Source organism: Vigna umbellata, chromosome 3 (assembly GCF_029865625.1).
Source record: "Vigna umbellata cultivar VRB3 chromosome 3, Vumbellata_1.0, whole genome shotgun sequence".
Classification (NCBI taxonomy): Eukaryota; Viridiplantae; Streptophyta; class Magnoliopsida; order Fabales; family Fabaceae; genus Vigna; species Vigna umbellata.
In genome coordinates, this window is record NC_142167.1 from 56948300 (window position 1) to 56956004 (window position 7705).

Sequence of the window (7705 nt, forward strand, 5' to 3'; positions counted from 1 at the left end):
TTTTACATCCTAAAGTGTTTAAAAGTAATGTTATATTTTGATTCGATCAGAATCTTATATAAACTAAATTTACTTATCTTTTATTTGCAACATGACATCTAATATTTTATATTTGATTAATTTATTAATAACAATATTATAGATATGATTTTAGTTATCCCCTATAACCATAAGTGTAAATTAAAATGTTAAAATAAATATTTCATCTCAAATAATATTAATTAAAGTAGTTAGTAAGAAGACAAAATTCAGCACTGTGTGTATCACGCTTGAAGAATTATGGAAAAACATTAAACTGTTAGTTCATATCAAATGTTTGACGCAAAACAACCTTTGAGAAATTATTTATAAATTAGAAAATATCACAAAATCTACTTTTAACTTATTCTTTATCCATTTAATTTAGCATTAGCTAAAAATTAAAAAAAAAATCATACCCAGTATATTTTCAATTATTTTTATTTTTTCTTTATTTTCTATTGTAGTTTCTGTTCAGTTTCAACATATGTTTATCGTATTCCTAAGTTTTCAACATATGTTTATCGTATTCCTAAGTTAATAATATTAGTAATTTATTGTTTATCGTGATAGAATTAAACAAACACAATTTTCATTATAATTAATATCTGGATGTAAAATTTATCAATCCATTGAAACATACAAATATAAAATGATACATTGAAACATACAAATATAAAATGATACATTGAAACATACAAATATAAAATAATACATTGAAACATACAAATATAAAATGAGACTAAGCGAGAATAAAATTCAGTAGTCTCTTTAATACATTCATGACGTGTCAAATTACAAAATAAATGTATTCATAAAAAAAAAAAAAAATATATATATATATATATATATATATATATATATATATATATATATATATATATATATATATATATATATAAATAAAGGCAAGGAAACTTTAGCTGTATATCCGTTTGTTTGTTCCGGCTCCAAGTTTCTTCATCTATTAAAAGAAAGTTAAACCATATATTATTAAGTTTTTTTCTAACAATAAAAGAAAATATCCTGAAAAATGTCAAAATTTTATTTTATGATATAATTAAAAAAGTGTCAAAAATATATACTCAAAATTTCTTTAAATCTAAATCATATAAGATATGATTGAAAGTACATCTGCTCAAGTTGATCTTTACCTGAAGTTTACGAATCACAATATTTATCTATTTCATATCAAATTTCTCAATACACAGGAATAAAATTTGTCTGTACAATATTTAATTATTACTAATAGAGTTTATCGATAATTAAATACTATATAATAAATATTAACTTTTTTAATTATTTTTATAATATTTGAGTTATTTATACTGTTTAATATATATTATTTTAATGTTAATTGATAAATACATTTTAAATTAATAAAATTTGATTAGAAGAATTACATTTTTATGTTTTAAAAATGAGAAACCAAATTAATTTAAAATTTAAAAAGATAATTTTTTATTTAAAATTAAGAAACCAAAAAATATATTTAACTTAATTTAATATATTATTTATGTGACTGTGCACAATGTTTCATAGGTTTTAAGAAAGGTAGATCTGAAAGAGAAATATAAGTTTTATATGCTAACCTGATGATTATGTAATGTTTTTGCTGTGAAAGATAAGATCTTTATTTGATTAGCAGCCGCCATTGATTTTTGATGCATGCATTTGTTGGATCTCTGTTTACCTGATAGTAAAATCACAGAAGATTAAACAATAGAAAATATAATTTGTGAATAAGATTGTATAAACTAGATCATGTTTTTCACACAGATACCATTAACATACTGATATAATATATTATATAAATTTAATTTATCAAAACTTACCGATACAACGGCTAAGGGAATGGAAAGACAGAAAGAAGCTGCGTAAGCGAAGCGGAGGGAATGAGGCGTGAAACTTTAGGGTTTAGGTTACCTTTATATAGCCACATGAGGCCCACCGTCTCTTCAATTGTGTATGTAGTTCTAAAAGTTTAATTATTATTTTTAGTTTTTTTATTAAATAAAATCAATTATTTAATTTCTTAAAATATGAAAATAGATATAAAACCATAATCTTGTAGATTACACATCATAGTATATGAACAACCTTATAAAATTAATATAAATTAAATAAAATTTTACTCGATAAGAAAATTATTAATTTAGATAGAAAAGAAAGAATAATCAGCTTAATTAAAATATACAATATGATAACTTCAAGAGATTATTTATCATTATTAATAAATTAATTATCTAAATCTCTATGAAAATAATTTTAGTGTTTGTAAAACAATACGAAAACTATTTAAATAGCAATCAATTTTAGAGATAAAAAATAATTAATCACAATATAAACTAACATAAATATTAATTTATAATTATAAATAATTTGTCTATGTAAGAGTCTTTATTATAAATAAAAAATTATAATTAATAACTAATTATATCTTATCACAACATTAATTATCAAGCTTTTGAGTACAATTAGTAACTAAATTTTTCATTAATTATAATTTTTTATTTATTATAGTGACTACTTTAAAGACTATTAATTAATAGATTATAAATGAATATTTAAATTAATTAATTACTTTTTGTCTATAAAATTAATTACTATTTCAATGTTTTTTATAATGAAATAAATAATTAGTTTTAAAAAAAGATGTAATAAAATAAATTCTAATTATTTTAACTTAAAGTGATAAATATCAATATTATATATTTATTTGTACTAAGGGTAAATATGTAATATTTAATAATAATTCAAACAAAAAATATTAATAAATAAATGTATGACTTCTACAACAAAAAATTCTTTGTCTAACATCCCAAAATATATAGTATAAAATTATATAATAGTCATCAATATTTTTAATAAGAACAAGAACAGTCGACAAAGATAGAAACTATAAAGTTGTTACAGTCATCCAAAATAACCATAAAAGGATTTTATATACACATTAACTAATCAAAACTATGTACAAGGTAACTAACTAATGCTACTATACATCAACAGTTCCCCCATATAGCGTATGCTCCAGGAAACCTCATCACCCTCTACTTATACCCACCGAATGATCATAACAAAAAAAAGAAACAAAGATACATACAAACACAATCACAAAAAAAAGGGTAAGTTAGATATTAAAACAATTCATATAATGCACCAATATATTCATACATCAGACATCATACATACCTAAACCATCATATAATACAATAGATACTTCTACATCATACTCAAAGTTAAAGCATAACTCAAAGTTATTAGACAACAAAGAAAGAAAGAATCAAAACAGGTTCTAGACTGGTAGCTTAGTGCACAAGCTCGTTATGCCAAAACAGAAACAACGAGTTCTGCTCGCTCAGTGACTACACTTGCTCAACTACAAGTATTTTGCTCGCTCACTAGAATACTTTGATTAAATACAATAAATCAAATAAACACACACAAACAGTTGACATTAGACTCAATTATTCAAATTTTGGTATTTTTGCCCAGCCATCAGGTCTGCTCGCTCAGTTAAAAGTGTTTGCTAGCCCCCTCGCTCAACCACCATGACTCCATCTACAAATATAAAAACAGTGAGTTTTTCTCGCTTAGCTAGAAATGTTATACTCGCTTAGTGGATACACTCGCTCAGTGAGACTACATACTTTTACAACACAAAAATTGCAAAATTTGCCCCCTTCAACCACCCATGACCTATCTTATGCATATTTCCCAACTTCTAACACTTCTAGATTAATTCTAAACTAAAATGGACTTAACCAAAAGTATATAAACCCACCTAAACTCATTTTAAATTGTTCTACCACAAGATTCTGATCCAAAAATAACAAAAACCCCACTTTAGATACTAAACTTGAATTTCACAAGTTCTAGCTCATATTTGAGCAACTTAGGGGTATTGACAACTCACAAAAGACTCAAAGACAAATCCCAACTACTCCAAATTGTCTCAAAACATTCACATAAAAAATTCATTACTCAATACCCTCAATTTACGCCTAAAAACCATCCAAAAACATCACCAATTGTATACTATACATTTCTAAACCATTTTTTCTACTAAATCACAACACAATTAAGTTTCAATTCATTATACCATAGAGACTAAAACATTATTTTTCCACTTAGACCAGTTTGTCTAAAACTCACTTATTATAACCTTCATTTTTAGACCAAAATGACCTACAACCAAGACTAACATTTCCTTCTCACTAATTCCAATTCAATTAACATAACTAACCTCACAAACACAAAATTCAACACATCCGAACAAATTCATCTCATTCTAAAACATTCATCATTGCACCAAACATCCATTAACTATTTTAAACCATTCAAATCCCAATTCATACTTTCCTTATTTTTAACACAATCTAATTAAAATCAAGAATTAAAATAATATCAAGAAATGTCACTAACTTTCCTTATTTTAGGAAGAAGTCTTACGACTCTAAGAACTTCCAACCATTATTTCCCCCAAAAGATACTCTAGAAATGTAGAAAACCTTAGGTAAAACTTTAATGGAAAGTGACAACTATCTTAAACCACTTTGGCAAAGAAAGTAAATGCAAGTTTGAATACACTGTATCAATAAATTAATTAGATATCCATATAACTCACATTTCAAAGTATTTGTAATACAAAAACAACATTATACCTTATTCATAATAACATTATACAATATTTTTTCTATTTTATTTTGTTGAAGGTGAAGACATTACAGGATAAACTCTTTTTTTTAATCTACTATCTTAGTGTTGATAAACCCACACAAATTACATTTATTTAATGCCTGCACCGTACAATAAGGGCCATAAGCTATTGTAGAGTTTATTCGAAGATTATCAAATCTTAATCTTTCGGGCCATAGTATAAAGTAAGCTTTTTGAAGTACCAATTGATCCATAGTTTATTATTATCATTTATAAAATACATTTCTAGCCATAATCATAGTTTAATATTATTGTTATTTATAGATTACCATTTTTTCAATAATAATAGTCTATTATTATTTATAGGTTCAATATTCTCCCAAAACTGTAGTCTATTTAATAGATTCTATTGTCACTTATAGATAATAACCACAATATATTATCACTTACTGATTAGTGTTTTCCCAATAACAGTGGGACTACTACTTTTTTGGATTTCTTTTTAATTTTGTTTTGTTTTAATTTCTCTGTTCTATTTTCACTTATAGACAATGAATAACCATAATATATTATTATATTCTACAAAATTATGATTTCATATTTATTTTTATGTTTTGAAAAATTGAATTACAGATCTCATCTAATAAAGATAATTAAATAATGATAAAAGGTCATCGTATTTGGCTACATAAACATAACCTAAGATGCTGAAATTGTAAGTTGTCATAGAATACCTTTTCATATTGATAAAAAAATTTAAACAATTCTATTTTAATTCTTTTTTTCTATGTTATCAGTAATTTTTTTAAACAACTAACAGTTTTTATTTTTTTTCACATAGTTAAAAGAATGACATTAGGTTAAGTTTATAAACACTTTTGGATTTACTGCTAAAAGAGTAATTTAACAAACATTGAATAAGACCGTATTCTATTGATTTAATCATGCCGCATAATATTTTTATGGTAGTTGTAATTGAGTTATTTCAATTTCATACATAGTTTTTTTTCTTTAATTGAAAGAAATTATGAAATTGAAATAAAAAATCAAAACATACATTATCAAAGTAATAAAATAAAAAAATAATAAAAAATAAGAATAAGAAAAAGGTATATTAATTATGATATAGAAACCTTAATTTTTCATTAGGTTACCGGTATAATTTTGAAACTCACTTTGATATTAATTGAATCTAAATATGTAATTAATGGATTGTCTTTGTAGTATTTGAAATTCTATTGTGAAAGGATGAAAATCTATTATAACTAATATAAAACTTAAAAATTTTATCATTTCATAATATATTCTATAAAGTTTTGAGTACAAAGTCATTAGTCACATGTTTTATGTAATTAAATTTTAATATATCTAGTTAATATATAGGATTTTATAAATAAAAATATTTCAACCGATACCATAAATGAATGAAATATCAAGAAAAATTATTATAATGTTTCACATGATTATCAATCTTCACTACTGCATATAAAAATTTATATTATATCTAAAATCAAATAATTATACTGTTAATCAAGTGAATATTCGATCCTTTATAATAAAGACAATACATAATATAGAAAAACTCATCATGTTAGCATCCATGTCTAATGCAGCGTAATAATCTAAGTAAGAAAATATATATAAACATTGCTTTTATAATAAATATTAAACAATTGTCATTATACAAATATCACTTTAAAAAGATAAGTGTATTTGTCATAATAATATTAATAAATTATTCAACCAATTAAAACTTAACAATTATAAAATAAAAAGTTCATTATCTGTTGCAGTAACCTTGATGCTAATTTAATAAGGTAATGAGATTTTGTATAATATGTAATGTTTTTGTAGTAAAAGATCAAATGTACATTTCATTGACGGCATAATATAGATAAAAAAAAAACTTCATATACATGTGATGTATGTCAAATTTGGCATTATCTTATTTATTTATCTGGAAAAAGAAAGTAAAATAGTTCGTTTGAGAGTGCAATTATTACATTAAGTTTTTATGTGTAGGTAATTAAGTTATATGCATGTGTTAATTAATTTGAGAGTGTAATTTGTTCTTATTTTATTTTATGTTTTGTTATTCTTGCAATCTATTTTTTACTATTACTTGCATTAATGAGATTTGATAATCAATTTAATACTTTTTTATATTAATATTATGAACTTTGTTAGATATATTATTATTCATATAGTTGCACTTTTTAGAACTCCTTATTAATTGAATTTATTCAATAATTAATTGGATCCATTTACCTAACTAATGAATTGTATTTGTAATTTTGAAAATCCTATATGAAAGGATGAAAATCTATCATTACTAACTTAATGCTTAAAAGTTCATATATTTTATAAGATTAGAAGCAAGACCCATTAGTCACATGTTTGGATTCAAATTATTGTAAACAACATAACATAATGCATCAATAAACATAATAAATGTAGGCTTGAATAGAATAGGTTTCCATAATAACAAAATAATTTGCTAATATAAATAAATTTTTTTAAAACCGTCTCACTACTTAAAACACAAATAATTTCTCTAAAACTATTCCTCTTAGTTCTCTATCTCTTCATTTTAAGAAATCTCGCTCCTCAGTCATCTATTTGACGATCAGGAAGTTTCTATTTGATCACAGCTGAGTGATTTCCATTTCTAACCGATTAGTTATTGGTTTAGAGCAAGTAAGTTTCTATCTCTTTTTCCTTTTTGCTCTTTGTTTATGATTACACTTAGTAACCTCTATGTGTCATTTATACTTTATTCTTGGTTCTTTGTCAACATGTGGTCCAAAGGACTCACTCCGACCACAATTTGGTGATTTGTAGGTGTTTTTAGAATTCCTTTAGTCATAAGCAAAAATTTCAGCATTTATTAGAGTTCAGTAGCTTTGGTGAAAGGTAAAAGAAGCTAATGCTTTATCATAACTAAATTATGATGTATGAATTGCTAATTAATGGTGTGTATAACTAATGTATTTTTTGGTTGTGTTAAAGATTATTGTTATTAAGTATT

The 7705-nt window shown here is 23.7% G+C and overlaps 1 long non-coding RNA gene across 1 annotated transcript; it reads right to left on the reverse strand.

Annotated features, from left to right (window-relative positions):
* Positions 1–905: 905 nt before the first annotated feature.
* LOC148203071 (uncharacterized) lies at positions 906–1944 on the reverse strand. Its single transcript, XR_015784823.1, has 3 exons — positions 1854–1944; positions 1611–1711; positions 906–982 (listed from the first exon to the last, which is right to left on the reverse strand). It is a non-coding gene; the product is annotated as an uncharacterized LOC148203071 (long non-coding RNA).
* Positions 1945–7705: the final 5761 nt, after the last annotated feature.